We start from the raw sequence: 26,003 nt of genomic DNA, 5'->3' as shown, positions 1-26,003 counted from the left end.
TCTTTTATTACCCTCAAAAAGTGAGAATAAGAGTTAATCAGGACTTGGTTGAACCCTAAAAAGCTAAGGTGAAATGTAATCAACTGGAAGATGGCTATTCGCTAGCTACTGCTGCCTATTAAAATCTTATCACTTTCATTGGTAATGGGACTTTGGAATAATACTATAGAGAACACTGAAAGAAACAAACCCAAGTGTGTGTGGTTTTTCAAAGAGCCATATTTGTTATACATCTCATTAAAATCAAGGTCATGATGGCTCAAAACTCAACGTTAATTACAAATAACTTGTTTGTAAATTTGATTGAAATGAGTAGCTCACAGGTATTTTTAAAAGCATGGTTGGTGCTTTTCTCTTGACATAAGTCTTCGGCATAACTAACTCTAAGTTAGTTCCATACCCAAAGTATTTGCATGGGAGTGATGAAGGACAACTGAAACAGATAAATTATGCAGATAAATTGCATGCAGATAAATTAAGTCGCCCTCTTTCCAGTGTAGGGTGCAAGAACAAATCAGGTGCTTTATGGATGCTGCTGCTATTATATTTTTATTTGTGATATTGCAAAGTAGTGCTCAATCATTTTTAAACATTACGAGTTTTAAAAGCGGATATTTTCTTTAAATCAGTAAAACCTAGGATAGTGGGGGAAACCATGTCTGAGATCACTGAGAGTCACCCTGTTGGAGCTTCCAGAAACCCCCTTTGAGGCTTGGGGGTTCCCCCTTCCTTTTGCACTATGCTGCTTAGCCAGCTGGAAACACACTGGGTTCCTTCCCTGGAGTCCAGGTGCTGGGCCCAGGCTCAGTGGGAGGTCACAGGTAACTGAAGAAGGGAGGAAGAGGCTGTGCTGTGCAGGGGACCCGGCCTGTGCGCCCGGGGCCTGCAGACTGGGGCTCCTGTGATGCCGAGCCTGGGCAGAGCAAGCCCTCTGGACCCCAGGAGGCCAGGTGGGGCTTTTGCATTTGGACCAAAACTGCTGTCTCCACCAGGGAGCAGCCCCCAAGTGCTTGTAAGGGCAGAGCCTGTGTGGGTCCCTAGGGCTTGGGTACCGGGACATTTATATCCGGATTGTTTTAAAGCTACTGAATAGCAGAACTGCCATGCGGAGCTATCATACACAGAGGGCTAGGAAGCAGCACAAACATTTTCTTAGCCATTAGAGGTCCCAAGAGATGCTAGAAATGCTCTCTCTCTACCCTGAATTCTCACTAACGTGTTCTGGAACTTCAGAATGATGGTCTCACACTTTAGTAGCTCTTAAGACTATTATGGGCCCCCTCTGCTTTCTGTGACTGGTGTTTTCCAGTTTGCCTTGTGATGGGTACGTATTATAGGGAAATGGGAACATGCCAGTGACTTCCACGACATTCATTACGTGGCTCTCATGGGGCTGTGCTCACATGCACTCCAGGGATAGCTCTGTGGGTGTTTGGCTCATCCCCACAGTGACTTCCTGTGCAGGGCAGACAATCTGCATGGAGGGACTGTGACCAGGTTGGCAGACAGTGCTGAGGATGATGGGCTTAAGCATCAGAGCACCCAGGGCTCAGCCATGAAGGATTTACCTTCCAGGCCACCATAGCACTGGGATAATTCAAGGACATTTTGGAAAATTAGGAATCATGTCCTTTCTTTTTCCATTTTTGGACTATTTTTATTTATTTAAATTGACACATAATAACTATTATATAATTATAAACCTTGTTGAATTTTGTAGCTGTTTATAGGATGGTCTTTTGATTCATTTCTCTTATCTCTGTTTCCAAACTATAGGCCAGTTTAATAATTTTGCTTCCCCCAAGTTGGAGTCCACTTTTTTGCTTCAGATGCCACATGAGGCAGAAGCAGGTCAGCCCTGGGGAGATGCCCCAAACAATGCCTGAGGAGCAAGCTCCTATACATACTGCAAAACCCTGGGCAAGTCCTATGGCCCGTCTCAGCCTCAGTTTCCTCATCTGTAGTAGGAGAGAGAATTGGGCTTATTTGTCTGAAACCCCTTTAATCATTAAGCTTCCATGAGATTTAAAGTAAAGCACAGAAATTGGCTGAACTCCAAATTTGGTCTTAATTAAGCAGACCCAACAGTTTTTTCCTGGAAGATGCCCAGCCTCATTTCGTTACATAGAGGGGTTGGAAAGGTCCATTTGCCTGAGACCAGTGTTCTTGGTGCCCAGACAGATTCAAATGCACAGAATCAGAGTGGCTCTGCCTCCTAGAGAGGGCTCTGGTGCTCAGAGAATAGGAGTCATCAACATATCTGCGGTGTGTGAAACTGCTCAGTGCATGTGATGTGTATGGAGTTAACGCTGGACAAAACACCTATGGGCTCCCTTAATATGAGCATACTCATAATCCTCATGTCCTCTTACTAAAGAGCAAAGAATGGGAAATACAGCTTTGTGTTGGTCCTGCCATAAACATGCCAAACTTGCAGATTTTTGTCATTTTCCCTAGGTTTTGACAAAATGGGACGATTACAAATGCATCTGCTATGATTCATCTCAACTCTGTGTTGGGCATTTTGGTGATGGGGAAGCAAGATGCTGTAAGGCACAGGATTATTTTTTGCAGACAGGCAGACTTGGGTGAAAATCTTCTGATTATAACCTTGTGCAGGGAACATCACCTAATGCCCACCCAGTGGAGTGATCCTGAAGACAAAGCTGGGCACTCTCTGCAAGGTAACTGGGCAGTGACTTGGACAACTGGCTTATCTCCTGTGTCTGTTTCCTTATCTGGAGAAAGGCAGATGGTGAGGCTTCCTTGCTTTAGACTGGGACTACACTCCGCTGAAAGTTCAAGCCCTGGGGCCTCAGCGAAGGTGAATGGTTGTAGCCCTCGGCCCTCCAGTGTCTTCTTGTGCACTGGGGCAGTAGAAGGCACCTACAGCGGACACACACTCAGGTCAGAACCCAGCACGGGACCAGGTCTTAGCAGGGCACACACATTCTATGTCTGGGTCACCTAGAAAAGATGAAATACAGGAAAAGCAGAAGTGGTCAGGCTCCAAGGGCTGGAAAAGCTGAGCCCCCATGAGCCAGAAGGATGGATAAGGAAGTGCTAATGGGAAAAGGAAAGACCAGCTTCCCAGGAAGGGGAACCACAGTGAAGAATCCAGCGGCAGCTGGATGAGGGACCTGATGGTGAGAGGTGGGAGAAGAGTGAGGGGAATCGGAGGTCTGGCCATGGAGAACCCAGACCGGGAGCAATCTGCCCAGGCCACAGTGGGAGGCGCTTTACCATGACCACTTTCACTGGCTGCAGCCGTAACTGTTGATAATCACCAACATCCCTGCCCTGAAGACACCTGGGAGACAGAGAGCAAAGCTTGCCCTCTGCCTCCTTTTTCTGATTTCCGGGCTCTTTGTGGTTTCTCTCCACACCAGCTCGAGCTGCATGTAGTCAATTTATAGTTTACAGCGATTTGCCACACACCCATGTATGTTTTCCACTGAAGTCTGTGCTTTTTCCTAGACCCACCCGAATTCCAGAGCATTTCTGACTTGCATGCCAAGTTCATATTCCTTTTCTTTGTCACCCTCTCTCCTCCAGATAAAACACAGGAGAAAGTTATTTTTCTAATGGTTTGATGTCACTTTTAAAGGAAAGACAGAAGAACCTCGAAGTTAACATTGAAAGAATAATTTCTGGTTCATTTTGCATTGGGAGCAATAATGTTTTGAGAGCCAAACCCAGTAGCTAGTTCTTTTGCATCTCAGTTTGTGTTCACCAGTTTGAGGCTGTGTGCGGTGTAATTCTTTATATTGGTTACCAGAGGAGCTGCATGAAGATTCTGTAAGGGTGGCCACCTAGACTCTGGAATTCAAGCTTTCTTTTTTGAGGTTGTTTTGTTTTGTTTTAAAGCAGAACTGTGTAATAAGGGAATCAGGCCCTTAGGGAGGAAAGTAGAAATGATTTTTGGTCATTTTGAGCATGTTTATTCCCTATCAATTCATAAAACAAACGACGGAACTGGTTTCCCCAACACTTTCAAGGAAATCATCTCCTTTAATTCTCCCATCCTCCGAGTGGCAGAAACGTCTCAAGTTTTCCAGGTTAGAAACTAAGAAGTTGGTCAACTTGCCCTGACTCCCACCCGTAACTGGGGACTCAATCCAGGGCACCCTGTTCCAAGGTTCACCCTTTCTTCTCCGCTGCTAAAGGAGCGGCCTGTGTTCATCTTATTGCTGGGAGATGGATAGGACTCGGCAGAAGAAGGGACGCCTGGAGTGGAAAGGGGAGGAAACAACTTCCAACGCCCTGCAGTGTGCGCAGGCTCAGAAGTGTGGTGTGCCTGCCCCAGGCACGGGGCTTGGCGTCCCCACGTCTGGAATTCACATGCAGGGATATGAGATTGCAACCATCAAGTCCTCCTTCCCCGGGTCAGGCTGCCTGTCACATCGGAATGACCGTCTGCCTCTCTTCTTCTCCTAACCCCACTTGCCAGGAGCTGTTTCTCACACGACCCCACTCTGCTTCTGGAAGGGTGCAAGTACTCTTATCAGATATTTGCATTCTGCCACCCAGATTCTTCCAAAATGTGCTTTACTCATTTGATTTTTGCTAAGAAAATTTAGGCTATGACTTTTGTCTTTTGAACCCTCACCCACATATTTTTCTAAACTACTGAAATAGAAGACTTCATATTCTGCTGAAGTCTTCTATGATCACAGCATGGCACTGGAAAACCGGAAGACGGTCTGAGCGAACCTGAATGGCACATCGGCGCTCAGCCAGCTCGCTGTTCTGAAAGGAACTGGCCCATCTGCCTTGTTCTGTCTCCCTCGTTACTGCTATCTTTGTCAGATCCTGTTTGCATTCCAAAGGTCACTGATCTTATAAAAGAAAAAAACTGAGAAGCCTTGCTTTAAGCATGGCAGCAATTAGCAAATTTGGACACCGCATTGTCTTTCCCCTCTTTCTACTGGAAACACATTCAAGAATGAACTTGTAGTTCACTCGGCATCTCAGAAGGCTCAGTAAAGTGCAGGTTATGGCCAGAACCAGGTGCTCGCCCAGCCCCGGGGAGCTGCTGGACTCTCCCATCCTTTCCCCAGGGATCACCGGTTTGTGTGACTCAGGACCATCCCACAGCTCAGCATACTCATGTTAAATGGTGACAGATGTCCACCTGCTGCATCGCTGGCTCACTTGGCTCTAAGAAGGGTAGGGAGTGGGGTAGCCACTAGAGCAGTAGAAGACAAGAAACTCTCACCACTAACAGGTTAGGAATAGACATTCTGTGGTCTCTGAGGACTCTGCCTTACCAGCCCATGGCAGCCTCCCAGTTCCTCTGACTCAGTGCCTGGTGTGTGAGCTGCCCGGGTGTCTACCGAGCCCTCTGCCATCTTTCTTCACTGGTGCCTGAAGACCCTGCACTGCATCTTTCCTTGACAGACAGCCATGCTGAGCTTTCCTTTTTTTCCCCTTCTCTGATAAATGAGCCAAGGGTGGTAGCATTGTCTTAGTCACTTTCTTATCACTGACACTCACTGCCTGACATCCACAGTTAAGGGAGGAAGGATTTATTTTGGCTCATGATTCAGGAGTTTCGGTCCATGGTCAGCAGGCTTAGACACAGAAAAGGCATGGTGGAAGGGCCTGACGGAGGAGAGCTGCTCAGGCGACAGCACGCAGGAAGCAAAGAGCAAAGGGAAGAGCTAGGGAGGGAGATGCAGTCTTCCAGGCCATGCCCCCAGGGACCCACCTCTTCCAACCAGGCTCCCCCTCCTAAGAGCAAGGCAACTAGAGCACTGCCATGGTCCAGGCCTCTTTCAAACACCCCTCTTATGAGCACATGAGACCTCTGGGGGACATTCTCACAGCAGACTCTGTGGTTTCCCATCTGCCTCTCTGATCATTCACTCTCTTTCTGCTTAGATGATTTTTCTTCTCACCCTTGGTAAATATATCCCCCTGGGTTTTGTGCTCATTTCTCTTTCCTCTTTACATCCTCTCCCTGCACCCTCTCCCTTTATCTGTTGCTCACATCTTTTTAGACATCTTACCATGACTCCAACACTCCTAGGATACTTCTCCCAGAAAACTGCTCAGAACAGAAAGGTCCAAAATTGAACTCCTCTTATCCTAAGTCCAGTTTCTTGTGATTTTTGGTTCCCAACAAGGGCATCATTGTTGTCCACCTCTCTGTCTTTAAACTCGTTCCCTTCAGCATCCAACCTACAACAAACCCGAAGATTGCCCCCTGCTGAATGCCTCTTGTCCTCCATCCCTTTCTAAGGCCACTGCCTTGACCCAGGTTTTCATTCCTTTTACCAGGCCTCCCAAAGTTCCATCTTGACTCATTACTTAGTATCACCACCAGACTGTCTTTCTAAAGTGTACTTTAGGGCCCCCAAATCAGGTCTTCTGTGACTCTTCCTTGCCTGCCAAACTGAATGACAAGGTGTCCTTTCCAACCAGGCTCCCCTTGAGTCTCACCTGCCCGGCCAAGCACTAAGGGTGTGGCTTTTGGAGACCAATGACCTCTTTCAAGACCAACCTCATGTCTCCTAAAGCCTGTAACTGCAAGCAAGTTACTCTCTGCACCTTCTTTGCATCATCTCCAAAGAGGTCAAGAGAAAGCCCACCCACGCAAGGACTGGAAGGTCCGTACAAGTGCCTCTGGTCTGGCCCTGGGCCAGGACTCAGCACTGTCAGCCCTGTGTCCTGCTGATAGATAGGCTTTCTGGTGCAAACTCAGCCCCTGGGCACATGGCCTGCAGCTTCCCCGAGCTCTCCTGCTGGCTTGCTGGGCCCTGGTGGCAGCTCCTCCCCATCCTGGTAGTAGTCCTTTTCACTCCCCAAGCTCATCTCAAATGCCCCAGTGCCTTTGCCAACCATCCCAAAGGGTCTGGTCTGTCCCTTTTTGGCTTCTCCAGTCCTTTGTCGGGGGGGTGCAATTTTCACCACATCCTCTAGGGCACTGGGGTTGTTCTCAGGCTTTTAAGTTTTTGCTCTATTTCTCCAATTCCATTCCTTTTCACATCTCTTCCCAACAGTCTCCTGGAACCTCCCTGGGATCAGGGTATTAGTGTCCTCCACACTTATCATTTGAGTAGATCTAAGACTGCCCAGGGTCATGGAGAGCTAGCCCTGGGCAAGGGTGTGCTTGCTGGAGATGACCCAAGGTTCAAAACTAAGTATGCAAAAAGGAAGTTGATTTAAAAACCCATGAAATATGCACAGTATTTCTACCAACTGTCAGCTAGCAAGTCAAACCATTTCTTCAAATATTAAAAATTAAACAAAGTGCTGTACAGAAAACATAGTTTAAGGGACATTCCCAGGATACTGAACGAGACAAGTTAACATCCACAATTATAAAACTTATGTTTAAATATGCATAGCCTCATGTAGCCGGAGACTCTGCAGGGCCAGGGACTGGCAGGTGCTGCTCCCAATCAGAATAAAATGCATTTGAATAAAATCTCAGGAAAGAGGCTCATATATGCTTCAGTCCTATAAACAGCTCATCTTTAAAATGGGCAAATCTAGAAAATTCCCTTCATTTCAAAATTTAAAACACACCCAGAGTTAAATGCATTGGTGCCCCAGGTACACTAACACCACCCATGTCTAAAAATGGCACTTGGAAGGAAACCAAGATGATACTAATTTTTCTGTCTCCTGGATTTGCTGGCCATGGATCAAATCCCCCCTTACATTCCAGAATCACAGGAAATTCTTCCTTTTCCTTTTTCCCTGGTTTCTTCCTCAGGTTCAAGCTTTCAGCACATGCTTCCATGCTGAATCCTGCCAGCTCTGTTTTACTTTTCTGCTTTGTTTCAGGTCTCTTCGGTTTATTCTTGCCAACATTCTCTGCATGTTTCCTACTTTCTTCTATGAGTTTAACACAACTGCTTTATCATAGCCACACAGTGCTTCTTTCTTCTCAACAGGAAAAGATGACTCCCTTCTCAAAATCCCCACCCAAGCTCCCAGCAGTCAACCTATTTCTTTGTGATGTCCACCATGGAGGAAAACACACCAGTTGCTGGTTGTCATATATGCCTATTTTCAGAGACCTTCAGTTAAAAATGGTCTGTGCTATGTTTGCAGGATGGAGTAGATGTGGGATTTCAGTGCGAGGGAAGATGTAATCATAGCAGAAATTCATGTCCATGCAGGTGGCTTTGATAAACATTGTCTGAGGGATTCTTTGGGCTCAGCATTGGGAGTCAAAGGGAGAATTTGGTGAGATCTCTGCTGCCCATATTCTGCAGCTGGGCAGGGGAAGAGACCAGTGAACAGACGACTGTGAAGGTAAGCCAAGAGGGACAAGCTGCCTCCCTCCAGGCAGGGAATCCCAAGAGGGAATTCACAGAGGGCTCCCAGTCTAGCCTTGGAAGGTCTTGCCAGAGGCACTCCTGCGTCTAAGCCACTGGGGAGAGTTCATCGCCTCCCCTAGTTACAGACAATTAAATCATACCTGCAGAGAGGTACCAAGAGAAAACGGAAATAAAAAAGATGGATAGAGGAGAATAGACATTGTCTTTTGAAAGAATTTTAAAATATGATGTATATAAAAGTAGGCTCAGTGAGTGTCCGGTTGACCTTCAGACTGGAATATGAAGCACATGTCAAACGTACATTTCATTTTGAAATCACAAACAAGATTTGGCTATGATGGATCTGGGTATGTTTACCTGTGGCTTGTAAAAATAGATGAAGCTTCTGTAAGTAGATGACTTAATCAAATGACCTCTTTGAAACTTACTCTCATTTTGTTTCTATCCACTGTTCACTCATGTTGTTTTTTTGAGTGTGTGTATAAGGTGTCTTTGTAAATTCACTTCTACTTTTTTAGGAATAGAGTGAATTAAAAAAACAATAAAATAAGAAGTCATATTCTCTGGTGCTGACTGTAAGTGGCCACCTTGAAATCCGAAGGCTGACCAGTCACCTGCAGGCTTGGCTCAGGCCCTGAAGGCACAGCTTTCAGCCAAGCAGAGCACAGTGAACGTCACACATGTTCCCCTGATCACATGACACATTGCCATCCCCCAGCCATCATGGCTGACCAGTGTGTCCCCAGTGGAGTCCTGTGAAAATTAGTCAAAGGAATAAATAACAGCTGTAGGCGGTGGGAAGAGGTGGGGGACGGTTCTAAATCCCAAATAGGTTTCCGACCTGGATTCAAAGTTAAAGAAAGCCTCTACTGCAGGGTTCTTGAGGTTTTTAAGGTGTCCAAAGTGCCTGAGATGTGGTAAGAGAGGGCCTCAGGCTAAGGAGGAATTCTCAGACCTTTCTGAGTGCAGACCTTCTGAATTCTGGCAGGGCTGGACTCCTATGGGACCCGTGTTGGACTCACTGCTGACAGCACAACTTCCCAGGACAGAGCGGGGCTGCTCTGCCGTGAAAGTTGATTGCGTTTCAAGATCTTTCCTTGCGCCTCTGGCTCAGGGAATCACTCCTGGCCCAGGCTCTCAGGTGGAAAGAACGGGCCAGCACCTGAGAGGTCTCCCCTGCTCCCAGCAGTGGAGCCTCTGTCCAGAGGGGCCAGGAGCTGGAGCCCCGGGCTTCTTGCTCTGACTGGCAAGGATCAAGTCCTGCCACATCCTAGCCACGTTTTCTGTTTGGAGTGATGTTAAGAAGTCAACATCACTATGATGATGCTTTTTAAAGCAAAACTGTTTAGAGGACATTACTTTTGAAATTTAATTGTTAACATGAACCTTAGGATGAAATTATGAATTTGAAATTTATTAAACAAGATCTTGAAACTAAAGAACCACTGTATTAAGACATTGTTGGGATCGTAATACGCTCTTACCTACAGGGTCAGCTTCATTATTACTGCCCTAAGTACACACCCAAGCTGACTTTGCTACTTGTACATTTGTGTCTCTGTGATGTAGCTCACTATCTGTTTATAAATTCTTTCCATGGACTTATGAAAATATAAAGAAGATGGGGTGGGGCTCACATTCCTTAGTGTTTACAGCGTGCCAGACACAAACAGCAAGGTGGCTCAGGTTCATACATTTCCTTTAACTCCTCACAGGTTCGTAGCATGAGGTTAGTAGGCAAGGTACACGTGATGCCAAATTTCATGAACTTTCAAAGCAAAGATAAATTTTTCCAGTTCTTTCATAAAACATAGGAACAGGCACAAAGGGTAACTTAGGAAGAAACACAGCAAAATCCAGGGATCTGACCTTGTATTCTTTGGCAAAGAGGACAAGAATAGAGCAAGATATCAATCTGCAAATATTTGAAAGCATAAACATTATTGAGTGAGAACATTATTTGGCCTGGTAGGCATGGCTTTAGCCTGCTTTTGTATCAAGACATGACACTGTTAACTGCTATTGGAAACTGGAAACGACATTAATAGAAATCAAGGGGAAAAGAGATTCCTTTGCCAGACACGCACACATTTCACAGGGGCAAATGGTCAAAGTCTGTTAAAGCAGAAGCATAGTGCCAATGCATTCGATACAGTGGTGGTGAACCTACGAGTGCCACGGCAGGCTATTGGTTATCACTGAAAGCTCTAAAAGGTTCGCCATCACTGCTAGGTTCTATGCTTACCACTATCAGAATGTTCTCTGGCTTTAACTTGGGGTCTTTCCAAGTAGAAAATGTGCATCTTTAACATCAGAAAAACAGCACACATGTGTAAATACCAAATAGTTTCTCTGGTGTGAGAAACTGAAAGTGTAAATAAGGATTAAAATGAATAATTGATATAGGAAGCAAAGGTCCAAAGGAGTAGGGGTGATGGGAGGGGAAGGGGAAAGGAAAGAAGGGAAAGCAAAAATTATGAGAAAAGGAAAAAATGGGAACAAAGTCTTTGTAAATAGGGAAGGGTGGAGGGGGTGAAGGGAGGGCAGGGGAAGGGGAAAAAAATAAGAACCAAGATGCATCATGTATAGGTACAAGATCCCAATGATGAATGTAAACATATTGTATACCTAAAATGTACCAATAAAAGAATTTAAGGGGGGAAAAAAAAGAAAAACAGCTCTGACAGCATCTTACCCTGGAACCTAGATATGGCCTAAATATCAAGTCATAGTGCATGAATTGACCCTTCGTAGTGACACGCCTGTGACATGAGAAATGTTCCAGCTATCTAGATCAGTTTTCTATCGCTGATCATTAGATCTGTCAAAGCACCACTACACGGTGTGTTTGCTTATTCTTTCTCAGAGTTACTTAGAAGGCTAACATTTGCATAGATCATTTCATCCCTTTACTCAAGAAATGAATGTTGGGTCTTTATTGTGCAAGACACTGAATAGATTTATTATGAAACTGATGATATTCTAGCTCCAGGGCTCCTTACAGGGACAGGTCATCTCCAAATCCTCATCCTAATCTTACAGTCACAATTTTGCATTCATTATTTTCTCAAAGAAAACCACAAATGATATAACCTTAAGTTCTATAAAATCTTGAATAGCCTCTGATATCAGCACTGCAGAAAATGCATAAGAATCTCACCGTCAGCTCGATACTGGGGCAGCTCCAACTGAGATGGGGTTGCATGAGAACAAGCCCAGACCCCTGTGTCCTCTGAGTACCCGGAATCCCCACTGCTGTGCTCCTCCTCTGAGTCATGCCCTCTCTACTGCAATGGTCAGGGTGTCCTGTAACCCTAGGGGCATGGTCTGCCATCCCCAGGATGCCATTCACCCCAAACTCCTGTGCCTGAGTGAGGGTCAGATGATGCCACTGTGACTTTTGCCCAGCCCAGGACAGAAAGGACTCTTTGCTTTGTTGAATGTGGATCACTGCTATCAAGAGTGCTCTGAATTTGAGCTGCAAGGTCATAGGGGAGAAACAAAGAAGAGATTGCTTATTCCGTCGCTAATTCTTCCTAACAGCTGCGCTTTACATGCTCAGTCTGAGGAGGCACCGACATACTCTTCACTTAACTAATTCCTTCTGCACATGAGGCAGGTGGTTGGCACATGTGTGCTTTTGTACCTGTCTGGTTTGCTTCTTGCATTTGCCCTTTATTAGGCCACACACTCTTTCTGTTTGTTTGTTTGTTTTTTGCAAACATGGAAGTTAGCATTCATTCTTGCAAAGACGGGGCCGCACCTCTGCTGTGTTAAAGACTGAAGGAAATGACAGGCCCTGGCTCTCTTCTTGTGTATCTTCTGTTGCTGTGAGCATCATCAGGCAACCTTGATCTGTCTTCTTATTATGACTAAAGTAGCTGGAATTTTATGCTATACAATTTTAGGTGAGAAACACAGACTATGTCCTAGAATTCAGCCAGGCATGAATTTCTGGAATCAAATCACATTGTGCTAATTATTGGTTTATTGACAACTTCTCCAGCTAGGGCACTATGCCATCGGAGGGAGCGCTGATCCCTACCCTCCTCCTAGAGCCCTGACCTTCTCTTTATGGAAAGAACACAGCTGTGTGCAGGCGAGATCCCCCACCACTGGGTGAGTGGGAACAGGTAGCATTTTGCAAATTACATTTGTCACGTTCAACTATCTTGCCTTGCCTTTTATTAGGAATCCCTATGCTCTCAGTTTTTTCCTTTTGTCTCAACAAAGTAACACAGCAAATAAAATTTCTTTCCCCAAACCCTTGCTTATAAATAATTAATTAGTTTATCTCCTTTTCTGCCCTCAATTCTCCCTTTAAAAGTGGGGAGTGGATTCCCTTTGTTCCTTTAGCTTAGGGAAGTTTCAAAGATTTGGACTTTCTGGGGCTGTTTGCCTCTGAACTTCTGCCTGGCCACACAGCTCCTTTACCTGTCTACATAGCTGGCCCAGGAAGCTACCTGAGCAGCAGCAGAGAGCCAGGTGCGCTGGGTCACACTTGTCCTCCAGAGGCACAAATTGAGGGCTGCTCTTGGCTCACTCTTACCTGTACTGTGCCAGTACAGGCCTCGCTGGCCACAGCCCACCTCATACTAGACGAGAGAGAAGGCTAGATAGTGAGCAAGCTCTCTGAGTTTCCCTTTGCATATGCCCGTTAATAAACCATGTACTCTTGTTTGCAAACATGAAAGCTAACATTCATTTTTGCAACACGTTCATTTTGCAAGAGAGTTATGTTTACTTGAAAGAAGAATTCACATATTTAGAGACACCTGACTTGATCTGGTGGGAAGTGCTGCAGCTACTGCAGGGGCAGCGCTGTACTGAAGATGGAAGGAAATGACTCAGAGGTGAGCAGCCGTTGCGTGAGCATGGCCCAGGGCTGGTCACTCAGACACACTCTGTTTGTGGCTCACCCTCTGCACAGTTGCTTCTAAGATTCCAATGCAGCTGTGCGCGTGCGTGCACACACACACACACACACACACACACACACACACACACACGCATGCACGCCCCGAAACAAGAACACTCAACTTTTCAAGATTTCCTCCAAGCAGGAGGCAGGGCTTGCTCAGCCCCCAGGGAAGGAGCCAAAAGACTTGCTTTTGTTAGCTCCCAGACCACTGGCATGCCAAACCTGGGGATTCACACTCTTTCCCCCCAATGACGGCTGTCTGCACTGGTTAGAAGCATAAGGAGAGGAAACCGAGGAAGCAGCACTTTCTGCAAAGTGGCCACAACGGACGGTGCAAGGGAGGGGTAGTCAGAGAGAGGGAGGGATCTTTCGAAATGCATTTTCCTTTAAAACCAGACTCACAGACTTCCACTGCTGATCTCTCTAAAACTCCCAAACTACTTCTGCATTTATTTAATCCAGTGAAAACATTTCTGTGATAGGACCTCTGGAGACCTGGCTAAACACTGCCCCCATCCAGTGTTTTGGTGCTGATGTCCAAGACAATCTCTGGGTCTCTCCCTCCATGATCAGTTTATTATATGACAGCCAGGAAAGCAGACCAATAAAACCCCAGGAAGGGATGGGAAGAGCAGAGCCCGGCGAAGCGAAGCAGTGTTCGAGGTAAGCGTGCCTCATTGTTGAGCTGGCAGTCCCTATAATGTGTACATTTCACAAAAGAATGATATTTAAAAGTGCATTCCAGTTGTATGTGACGCTTACTTTTATGGACAATTTTTAATTGGAGAGAATTTATCGCCTAAGGCTATTACTGATTGTGACCTATTTACTTAAACTTTCAAGAGAGGAAAAAACAGGAAAAGACCTGGAATAACAGTTGATTGTGTGTGATCCCCAGGCTGCAAAGTAAGAACTTTAAGAGTCACTGTGAACTTTTTCAAAATCCTTCTTAAAGGTCAAGAGGGAAAAAAGTTAAGATGTGTTCAGATAAAAAATATATCTGAACCTGTGAATTTTAGGGTAGAGATTTTTGTCTTTAGTTTTCTAAAAAGTTCTGCAGGGTTTTTTGTTTTGTTTTGTTTTTTGTACATTTTCTAACCAAAATAGTGAGGTCAAGAAATGTCTATAAGGCAACAAATTCTGATCTCCTTCAGGCGACTAAATGGCTAAGTTGGGAAGTGCAGCAAGGAGATGCAAGTAGACTTTACAGGAGCTATGTGGAAATATCACGCAGTATAACATTTACAAGCTCAGGATAGTCTAAACTCACATGAAATTATACACAGATTATAAAAAGCGTTATTCATGGATCATGAACAAAGTTCAGAAGGTTTGCAAAGTCAGAATTGTTTACATTCCTTATACCTACTGCACAGAAAACTTACATAACTTTTTTTCTCATAAGGATAGGTAACAGATTTTAAAATATTCCGGTGGAGCTTTCGCCTTACAGCAACCTAAACTGATCTCACCACCAACAAAAGAAAACTACTGCCAAAAAATTAGCCAGAGAACTATATAATCGCTGACAATCAATAGCAAACAGACACTGTGACAGAAAAGCACTTGCCAGAAGGAGTCAAAGTAATTCTCCTGTGATCTAGATCCATTCCACCCACAGCCAGCTAGACAACATCTGGGTAGTGTTTCACAGGCAAGCAGAAAGGGCTCTTTTCCGCTGTGCCCCATCATTAAGGAAAAACCCGTTTTTCACATGCAAACAGCACTTGTACATTCCCCCAGATAAGCATGGATGCCTTGAATGATTTAAGTAAGTTTTCAAAGAATTGCAACTTTTTCATTACCTTTAGAAGTAAAGTTTTTCAAACACATCTCCAGCCTGCAGCCAGCACTGGTGTTGCCAGAGAGTGTGCTTCTTACCTGCAGAGCCTGATGCACGAAGGCTCCTGGCTGGATGAGAAGTTAAGGCAGGCAGAGAAATGAGCAGTGAAACGGGGCAGAGGGAGCGCTCTCGCTGTTCACTGTCAGTCAAAAACAAGTTGGTACAAGTCTGAGTAGGAATTACCTGAAGGAACTGAAGAGAGAAAGAAAGAAGTTGAGAAAGATTAGGCAGAGGAGGGAGGGACAGAGAAGGAGGGTGGGAGGAAAGGAGAGAGAGAGAGAGAGAGAGAGAGAGAGAGAGAGAGAGAGAGAGAGAATATCAGAGAAAAGAGTCCATGATGTCACCGTGTATCTTACAGTCCTGAGGAAATGTACGGACCAGCACAGGATTCTTAAGGTCCCAGCCTCAGCCCTCCAGACACCTGTATAAAAGATTAAATAAGGTCAGTTAATCTTTGAAGAAACTTTGGCCACCCTTTTCAACGCCTTTTTAAAGGACTCTTTGCCATGTGAACTATAAATAAATAACCAGATTATCTTTTCCAACAAGTTCTCCTTTACCTGCCCTTCTCACCCCAAGGGACATTAACAAAGATCCACAACTCCTGGGGAGACAGGACTCAGGGGCAGACCATGCCTAAATCCCACAGTCCAGTCCCACACAAGGGAACTCCTGTGTTTAGCACCTTGATTTTTCTATTGCCTTTGTTTCCTTCCTGAACAAACGTAAACTAGTTGGAGAGGTGTGGGTAATGCTGGGTGTTTGTGGATGGACAGTGGGAATTGGGCTGTGGGAATCATGTCAGAACCTGGCTCTAACATTCTTGCAGAGTCTGACATTTTTATGATAAATAGCTGGAAGTCCTTGGAGCGGACAAGTGAGGGGAGGCCTTTGGGGTCTGGAAATGACCTTGTGAGTGTCCTTTGGAAGCCAGCAATGTGTCCTTCCTCCACCAAGGGGCTCCCTGCAGCCACCGTGTCGAGGGGTCTGTCTGTGACCCATGTGCTTTCCTGCCTCCTGGGACATAGTGTATGGGGAGCCTAAGGAGACTTAGGGGAGCTTCCCCTAAGGAGACACCCCTCCCCTGGCCCACAGGCAGTGCCCAGGGGTGCAAGGGCTTTCAGTCACAAAGGCAGGGGGGACACATTGTGTGTCGCCTGCCTCACAGGTTCTCTGTCTGCTCTTTCTCAAGACCCAACTCCTCACCAGCGATCAGGCTTAGCCATGTGGTCCCTGCCCAGGGTGTCCTCCTCGAATGTGGCCCGAGCCGACCTCTGTGCCTCAGTGTCCTTCCTGTTTTGTACCGTGTGAAACCATCCCAACTCTATCATTTCCTGTCTCTGTTCTGTTTTGGAACTTGACCACTCCTGATTTGATTACCAAATATCATCTTTTCAGAGATATTTGACACACCATAGACCTTCAGAAAAGTATACAGATAAAAGATTATGAATGGAGGGCTGGGGATTTAGCTCAGTGGTTTCGCCACCTGCTGCACAAGCACAAGGACCTGAGTTTGATCTCCAGTACCTCCCCCCCCCAAAAAAGATTATGAATGGAGGATATGATTTATTGCAGTTAAACTTCAATTCTTATCTTCTTATATTTAATGAATATTCCCAGCCTCAACTTCCATGAGCAAACTAACATTTGACTACTCCTTAATGAATGTAGAAAACTTTTAAAAGCATTAATTTGATGTTTGAATCAAAATAGTAGCATGATTAGTCATCTTTTAAGGGCCAGGAAACGGAAGCCAGAGATAGTGATTTGTCCAAAATCACAGAGCAACAGAACAATAGCTCTTCTCCCAGTCGGTTCATGGACGTTCCACTGCTCCACATTTTTCACAGATGTTTTGTGGACAGGCACATAGACTCCTTTGAGCATCCGGGATACACGGTAGGAATTACAATCACAACCTGACACTCTGGCTGAGCCCGAGATCCTACAGGACCATCCATGAAAGAGCTGATACTTGTTCACGCTGATGGAAGAAAATAAGTCCTTAGGAGTACGGATAGGATAAACGAAAGTTAAATGTTAAGACAGTGTTCTTCATCACAGTCCTGTTTACCTATTTTTTTTTAAATTTGGTAATATGTCAGCAATTAGATCTTGAGGATGCCAATCTGACAGGACTTGCCAAAGGAGGTGAAGCATTATGAATGGATGACTGGAGGGCAACGGGGAGCTTAGGAAAATTCTAGAAGAACCCTCTATGAGACCTCGGTCATGAGGGACAGACTTTATTTTGGATGTTTTAGTAACAGAATGATCTGTCCAGGTATTTCTGGAAATTTCTGAGGCTAAGTGAGAGAAATAGTGAACAATTTTAATCCTGGTAATAAATATTTTGTGTCACTCAATCCTTTCCCATCCTGTGAGTAAATCCTGCTTCCCAGTCTGGTTTTTAGGAGGAAGATCTGAAATTTACTGTGTAAGATTACATTAAAAACATCACCAACCAATTTGTCATTGAAGATGGTTAATGGTAGTAATCTTTAAGCCTAAAACAAACAAACATGAATATTCCGTACATTTTTAATTTCCTCCCTCCCTCCTTCCTTTCTTCCTCTTTTCTTTCTTTTTGATCTTTCTCTCTCTTCCTCTCTCTCTCTGGCAGTTAATTGAAAGGAAGACGTAATGTGTCAAATTTGAATACAAATATACAGCTAAAATAAAAATTAAAATATACATCTAAAAATGAAGACCTGAGAAAACATTTGAGTACTGGGCAGAAATCTTCAAAAGCACCAACTTTTAAAAGATATCTGTTTCCTAAGAATATTTTCCAAAAAAAATTTAAAAATTGCTATAGTGCCCTCTATTCTCACCTTGGCTTGGACAGGGACATATAAAACCTTGAAGTGTGATGAGAAGAAACTGAAAGATTTTTACCTTTGGATAGATTCTGCTTTGGTGGTGTTAGGTGTGGAGCTACTTATAAAGGGTTGAGTCAATTCGTATAACTTTATAAGCACTGCACAAGATGCCACCAGCTTCAAGAGTGCCCAAGGGTCATGCATGGTATGACCAGTTGCTTCTGGTTTGTTGCTGTAGTCCTTGTCTTGGAAAAGTCCCTGGAAATGCAGGTGAATCATGGAGAGAAGAGTGTGCTTGTCAATCCTTTCCAGACTCTGCAGGTTGGAGTGGAGGACCTGCTTTCCTCTGGCTTCCTAGACAGAAGTGTGCCTTAGGGAGCCAGAATCAAAATCTTATCTTGGGATGGGATCTCCAGAAGCAGATGTGGAGACCAGGATGTACATGTACTTTATTAAAGAAGCCCTCTGGGAAGGAACCCAGAGAGGGTGTGGAAGAAGTAAGTTGGGAGGAAAGAGGCCAGAATACAACTGTGGCCAAGGCCAAGGTCCAACTCCTGCCTGCTCCTGGGTTCTGCTGTGAGGATAGCACCTAGTAAGGGAGCTGGTCTTCATCATCCTACCCAAGTAGCCTTTGGCTAAGGGAAGACTGGGTGCTAGGGGCATGGGATCGTCTGGGTGCTGGAGCTTGCTGCATTTGCAGCAGCAGTGGTCCTCATGGCCCCCGGGGAATGTGATGAAGATGGTGAGGGGCTGCAGGCCAGCAGCAGTCGTGCACAGAGACAGGGGAATGGCTCCCAGAAGCAGCACGGGGACCGAGAGCCCCTTGAGCACCGATGACCCCTCCTGGGAATGCAAAATGAGTTACCCTCCTCTGTCCCCTCACTCCATCAGCATCCCCCACCCTCCTTCTCTACTCTGTCTATCTCCCAAGCAAAATAAAATCAGGAATCTCAGGACCAGATTTGGAAGGTAATTTAAGATGCATATAATTTATTATACACCTGATCGTTTATTCCAAGTGGCAGGAGGGTCCTAGCAGGGCTTTCTTATCACTAACAGAATCCTTTGTTACATGACAGCTTGGTTTGGTTAGTAACTAACTTGGGTGCCTTCTCTTTGCTGGATTAGAAAGATTCCCCAGTCTCTACCGTATTTAAATTACTGTTGAACAGAAAGAAGGATAAATAGCTAACTGTCATATAGTGTGAGATGTACTAAACCATAGACATATTCCAGAGGCCCACAGAAGGCTAACTCTTCCCAGAATTGAAGGTAGGCTTCCAGAGCAGAGAATGATTGACTTTAGCCCATAAGATTTCCACAGATGGACACAAAGAAGTGTTACAGACATACCAGGATAAAGACTAATTAAGGGAAAGTTAATAGTCAAATATGAGCTCTGAGATGGGTTAACAATGGAGCACTAACCTTAGCTCATGGAGCTTAGCCACAATCACAAAGAAAATGGTTTGGTTACCGAATCCCATCTTCCCTTGTCCTTGGACATCCTTAGGGAGGCAGTTGCGCTGAGTGCAGCCTCCAGCCTCCCAATAGAGGGTTCCCCACCTTCCTACTGCCATCTTCAATTCAAAGGATTCCTCCTTGGGAAAACACTATGGCTAATTCAGGGCTGTGTGCACTCAAAAATCACCAAGAAATGCAAATATTACTTAAGAAAAACATTACCTCCAAGTTATTTCACTGTAGGGTGACTGCTTATCCTGGTTTTAACCCTAAAAATCCTAGGAAACCCTCAGTCCCAAGTAGATTGCAGTGATCATTCAGCCTACTCTCCTGGGTGTCCTTGGCTGTCTTGGAGTCAGCTGTGAAATGTTAAAAAAAATGGGTTCATCTCAAGCTATCCTAAATTGGTAGCACCAAATAGACATTTGCCCTAGGCACCTGTAGAATGGCAAAATGTGTACTTTAAGTTTAGGCTCACTGGGTGTGGTGGCTCAAGCCTGTGATCCCAGCACTCTGGCAGGCTGAGGCAGCACCTGGACTGCAGATTTGAGCCCAACCTGGGCCACCTACTGAGACTCAATCTCAAAGTAAACACGGTGAGGATGGAGGATGTAGTTCGCTGCAGAGGCCCTGGGTTCAATATCCAGGACTGAAGAAAGAAAAAAAAAAGCTCAGGAAACGCCAGAGTCTGCAAAGAGCCCCCCCCCCCCCCGCCCCGTCCTCTCTTGAAGGTGGCTGAAGATTCTGGGTCTCTCTGGGCTGCAGAGCTTTGGGGTTCGTGAGTTGTGAAGCACCTGGCAGTGGCCTGGCTTCCTCTTGCCCCACTCAAATCACACTCACCGCTGTAGATGTTGTGCAGGCTCACACCCTGGATAAATACACACACTTTGCTCCTGGCTCACTTTAGATTCACTTTTACTAAGTGAACTCTTTTGTGGAAGTTCCTCTCAATGAAGGGCATGATAACTTGTTAAAAAAATTTTATTACTGTAATTTGCAATACATAAGATATATTTTTTCCCCATTAAGTTTATTGGTACTTTTTAGGTATAAAATACAGTTACATTCATCATTGGGATCTTGTACCATTACATGAGAATCTTGGTTCTTATTTTTTTCCCCTTCCCCTGCCCTCCCTTCACCCCCTCCACCCTTCCCTATTTGCAAAGACTTTGTTTCCATTTTTTTCCTTTTCCTCATATTTTTTCTTTTCCCTTCTTTCCTTTCCCCTACTCCTCCCACTTCTCCTACTGCTTTAGACCTTGGCTTCCTATTCCACAATATCAGTTATACATTTTTAAAATTTCAATATCAAGACCTAGGAGACATTACCACAGATTTTACAGAATTTAAAAGGATACAGAAAGCATACTACAAAAATCTTTTTTGAAATAAATTTGATAACTTCTAAGAAGTGCCTTGGAAGACAGATTAATGAAACTAATTCTATAAATAAAATAAATATAAATATAAAATTTGAATAGCACCTATTAAAGAAAGTATATTCCTAGCTTGAAAACCTACCTATATGACAAAAGCAGGCTCATATACATTTTAACTGATAAATTATGTCAAACCTTTAAAGCAGAAAAAAGAAGGAACACTTCTCCCCTCATTTTAGGAAATCAACTTTGTGCTAATTCTAAAACTGGACAAAGACAATAGAAAAAAAAAGTATGAACATAGAAATTTGTTTAACAAAACAAAGTATTACAAGTCAGATCTGGCAGGATGTAGAAAGTGGTTTTATTATAGGGATGGCAGTGTTGGTTCAGCATTGGAAGATCCACCCCCAAAAGTCATCACTTTAACAGAGGAAAGGAAAAAGCCATATGATCCTGTCAGTAGTTGCAGAAAAAGTATTGGACTAAATTCTACTACAGCTGTTCATGGTAAAAGCTATCAGGAGACTAGAAGTAGAACAGAACCTTCTCAACAGATCAAAGACATGTACTCCATACTTCCAGCAAAAATGCCTTATATGAATGGAGAAGATACAATGCTTTCTCCCTAAGGTGGGGAACAAGGGCAGATATGCCTACTCTTCATCTGTCCATTAAACTTTGAAACACAGGCCCAAGCCAAAATAGTCTGGCAATAAAATGACACAATTAGGATAGGATTGGCAAGGTAGAAGTAAAAATCTTTATATGTAGATGAGATGATCATCTACAGAGAAAATACTAAGAAATCTCTAGGAGCCCCTAGAACTTGTATTTGAATTTAGCAGGACTAGAAAACACAAGGTATATATAAAAATTCAGGTCTTTGTGTATACTTGCTATAAATGAAGAATTGGATATTGAAATTTAAAAGTTATGTGGGTGTACAAAAGACCTAGAAAAGTAAAAAGAAAAAGAAAAAAAAAAGTGTTGGAAGACGTTAGTACCTAATTTTAAGACTTCTTCTAAAGCTACAGTAATCAAGGCAGTGTTGGTGTAAGGAAGGACATATAGATCATTGGAATAAAACAGAGAATCTAGAACTAGAACTGCACATATATGGAGTTTTGAAAGATTATTTAACATTAACATTTTATAGAACATAAACTCAATTCAGGAGCAGAGGGAAAAATAGTGTTTTCAGCAAATGGCACTAGAACACCTGGTATCCGTATATAAAAAATTAACCTCAACCCTTTATTTTCATACATAAAAATAACTTGAAAGGATCTATGAACCTAAATATGGAAGCCTAAAAGTATAAAACTTTAAGAAGAAATTATAAGGGAAAATGTTTATGAATTTAGGGTAGGCAAGAATTTCCTAGAATATAAAAAACATGATGTATAAAAGAAAAAAATTGATAAGTGAGATTCCATCAAAAGTTAGAACTTTAAATGACATCGTTAAGAAAATGAAAAGTAGTCCTTAAACAGACCATATTTATAATGCATATAACCTATGACCAGAATATATAAAGAACACTTACAGCTCATTAATAGACAACCCATTTAAAAAGTAGACACAAGAAGATGATAAATAGCCAGTATAGCACAAGGAAAGGTGTGCAACTCTAGAATCAGAAAAATAGTAATCCGTACAATAACAAGATCATATTATACACTCATTAGGGAGATGAAGTTAAACGTTTTAAAAGAACAAATGTCAGCTTAGGTGTGAACCAGTTAGAACTTTCTAATACTGCTAATGTGAATGTAAAATGATAAAACCATTTTGGAAAACAATATAGAAATTTCTTGTATTACTGCTAAGAACCAACAGTCCTGTTCTTAAGTTTTTACTTGAGAGGAATGAAAACACATGTTCACAATAGATTTGTACATACAACTTAACTATCCATTATCTGAAATTCTTGGGACCAGAGTGTTTCAGATTTTCATTTGAAGTCCACTTGATCTGCAAAGAGGATAGCAACTCCTGCTTTTTTGGGGGATTCCTGTCACATGGAGTATTGTTTTCCACCCTTTAACTTTCAGACTATGAGTTTCTTTTTGAATTAAATGTGTTTCTTGTATGCAGCATATTGTTGGATCTTGATTCTTGACCCATTCTGCCAGTCTATTTCTTTTGATTGGTGAATTGAGACCATTAACATTGATGGTTATAACTCATACATATTGACTTATCATTGTCATGATTTTTTCTTTTTGTTGGATTCTCCCCCTTTGCATTTAATTTCTTGTCGTGCCTGATGGATTCATTCTGCTGGGCTTCCTGGGGTTGTGATCCTCATTGTCTTTTCCTAGGATATTGTCTAAAATGTTTTGGAGTGCTGGTTGGGTATTCATGAAGTTCCTCAGGTGCTCTTTGTCATGAAAGTATCTTATTTCTCCATCAATTTTGAAAGATAATTTTGCAGGGTACGTCAATCTGGGTTGGAGGCTGTTTTCTCTCAGGGCTTGAAATACATCACTCCAAGCTTTTCTTGCCTTGAGGGTTTGCATTGAGAAGTCTGCTGTGATTCTGATGGGCTTTCCTTTGTAAGTGATTTGTTTCTTTTCTCTCACTGCTTGTACAACTTTGTTCTTCTGTTGGGTTTCTGGAATCTTAAAATAATATGCCTATGTGTAGATTTTTTTTTTTAATCAAGGCTATTTGGAGTCCTATCTATATGCCTCACTTATCTGTATGTCAAGTTCTTTTTCCCTGATGGCTAATTTTTCTGCCATCAGTTCTGTGAACAGTTTTTTTATGTCATCTGCACTCTCTCCTCTTTCTTCATTGACTCCAATCAGTCTTATGTTATTCTTCTTGGTATCGTCTAGCAGCTGCTGGATTGATTTCTCATGGTCCCTTACAATTTTAAAGAAATTTTTCTTTTCCTCGTCACTAATTGCAATCTTATCTTCTATATCTGAAATTCTGTCCTCACATTGGTTCATTCTGCTGTGTAGACTTTCAGTGGAGTTTTTAATCTCCTGGATATCTGTTTGCATCTGTTTTATGGATTCCATTTGTTTCCTATGTTGGGATTCCATCGTGTCTTCCTGAGATAAGATGTATTTTTGTTTGGGGAATTGGTAGATGTACATATCATATCTTGATCATTTTTCTTCCCATTCCACCTTCTCCTTCCCTTCTTCCCCACATCCCCTTCCCATCTGCACAAAATCTACCTCCCTGTTTCTTACAATCTCTCTTTTATTTTGCTCTTTAGAAGATTCATATTTTGGGTTTCTTGTGAAAGAGAAACCGTGTGATATTTAACCTTCTGCGACTGATTTATTTCACTCAGCATTATGGTCTGCTGGTGAGAATTGAACCAGCAATGGCTGCTTTTTTCTGCTGACAGTACTATTACCTGATGAAGCGTCCCTTGGGGTCCTGAACAAATAACTGGACAAGACGCACATAAAAGGCAGCAGAGGTGATTATTAAGTGAAGATGAGAAGGCAGTATGTGCTGCAGGGTGAGAGCAGACAGTGAAAAGACTCATAGTGAGTCCAAAGGATAAGGAAAAGGGGTCTTTTGTACCCCCAATTCCCAGGTTATCTCTTTCTCATACAAATAAGGCATTGGGACAGGGGCCCTATCAAACACTCACTTCGCCTTATACCATGTGTAAACTGAAGAGCTAGAGTGGCTTCCTGCCAAATGTAAAGCTGGGATCAGGAACAGTGTCTTTTGATTGGCTGTGCCCATATGCAAATGAAAGATTGAAAAGAGCATCTTTTGGTTGGTCCAGTGAACAGCACCACATTCAAATGAAGAATTGAAAATACCACTTTTCTGATTGGTTCTCCATGCAGTGATGGAGTCACGGCATTGGCAGTGTCTCTCTCCCTGGAAGTGCCCCTTAGCCTGCTGCCCTACCTTAGTCCCAGCTGATAAACAGACAAGCATGTCCAGCTACTGCGACCAGAGCCATCCACTTTCCTTTGCGACCTTCCCTTGGTCAACCTCTGGCCATGTGCTGGGTGCTGGCCTGGGTAAACCTTTTCTGTAGCTGTCTCTGCATTGACTAGGTGTCTATGGCCATACCACCCTGAATGCCCCTCACCTCAGAAGCTAAGCAGAGCTGGGCTTGGTTAGTACTTGAATGGGAGGCTACTCAGGTAACCTCCTCAACTGGGCGGTGAGATGGTTTCTCCATCAGCTCCCTCTCCACCACATGACCATGCATAGGATCTTACACATGGCAGGTTGACTCTGAGCCCAACCTGCTAGAGCCATGTTTACAATACATAAAAATAGAATAATGCAGACATTGCATTCATCAGTTTGAAGAACCTCAAAGATCAGTTGGGGAGTCAAAAGTAGTGAATCATTCTACATTTTTCCCTCATATTTTATTTTAGCCCTGGGCCTTGGTTTGCGATAAGTCACCTATTGTTACTCTGGGGATTGGTGATATCAATGGATAGTGCACATGTCTCATTCTACTTGCTGGATGCAGGTGCTGTCTGTCCCTCACATTCATCACACTGTCCAAGGTCCCTTCCCTACAGGGCTCACCTGTCCTAATATTTATTGCCATGATGTTTCAATTCCTGAGTATACATAGGGCTTCTTTCCCAGTTTTCCTAGTTTAGTTTGCTGGCTTCTGGCAAAGCTTACTGGCTATATACTTTTTGCTCTTTCCCCAGCATTTAGTGATATTATTATGCTGTAACTCCCTTGTTTGTTTACAGCCTGAATGTTATGTATCCATGTCAATTTTACCTCTGAAACCCAGAGAATGTCCTTACAACTCTGATTCTGCACAACCATCCTGAATTCTCCACAGCATACATGCAGGAGAGCCCAGGAGAAGTCTCGGGACACAGCTTAAGTATTTATTATTAGCAGAAGTGGGTCAACAATTCGGATCTTTTTTTTACTTTGGAAGCTTCCCAACTGTAAAATTGTAACTTTTTGCCAAATATTCTAGTTCTTGTGGAAAAACTGAGCAAGACAAATTGGCTGGATGATGGGAAGTGAAAGATCTCAGCTGGGCTGTTACAGATCCTACAGGAGAGACATGAATGTAGAAAGACAACGTCACAGATGCCTAAAGTCTCAACTGTGGACCAGTTCTTTGCCTACCTGGGCCAACTGGAAGGTGCTGAGTAACAAAATCTTAACTGGAGAAGCCACAAGAGTGTATTAAACAATGAGGAAATGGACCTGAACGGACAGCTGTCCATGGAGCACTTGCTCTATGAACACAGACCATGGTAGTCATCTTGTTCTGTAGATGGTTTCTATCAAGTG

General features: G+C 43.6%; 1 protein-coding gene and 1 long non-coding RNA gene across 20 annotated transcripts in view; one reads left to right on the top strand and one right to left on the bottom strand.

Annotated features, from left to right (window-relative positions):
• The window catches only part of Kcnj15 (potassium inwardly rectifying channel subfamily J member 15), a 42,390-nt gene extending 26,872 nt beyond the window's left edge, over positions 1-15,518 (bottom strand). For 4 of the 19 annotated variants that reach the window (XR_002394095.2, XM_087212274.1, XM_021256256.2 and 1 more), the window contains exon 1: positions 15,097-15,408. The gene's annotated coding sequence lies outside the window, so the exon portion shown is untranslated. The other 15 variants (XM_087212281.1, XM_087212286.1, XM_021256250.2 and 12 more) reach the window with 14 other exon arrangements.
• The window catches only part of LOC101718075 (uncharacterized), a 48,902-nt gene continuing 36,343 nt past the window's right edge, over positions 13,445-26,003 (top strand). The window contains exon 1 of the long non-coding RNA XR_205142.4: positions 13,445-13,878. This is a non-coding gene — a long non-coding RNA (uncharacterized LOC101718075). The remainder of the gene's footprint in view (positions 13,879-26,003) is intronic.

Source organism: Heterocephalus glaber, unplaced genomic scaffold (assembly GCF_053883595.1).
Source record: "Heterocephalus glaber isolate CG9 unplaced genomic scaffold, H.glaber_assembly_v1.0 deba00000122, whole genome shotgun sequence".
Taxonomy (NCBI): Eukaryota; Metazoa; Chordata; class Mammalia; order Rodentia; family Bathyergidae; genus Heterocephalus; species Heterocephalus glaber.
The sequence above is the reverse complement of the archived record's forward strand: the minus strand, read 5'-3'. Positions and strand labels throughout refer to the sequence as shown.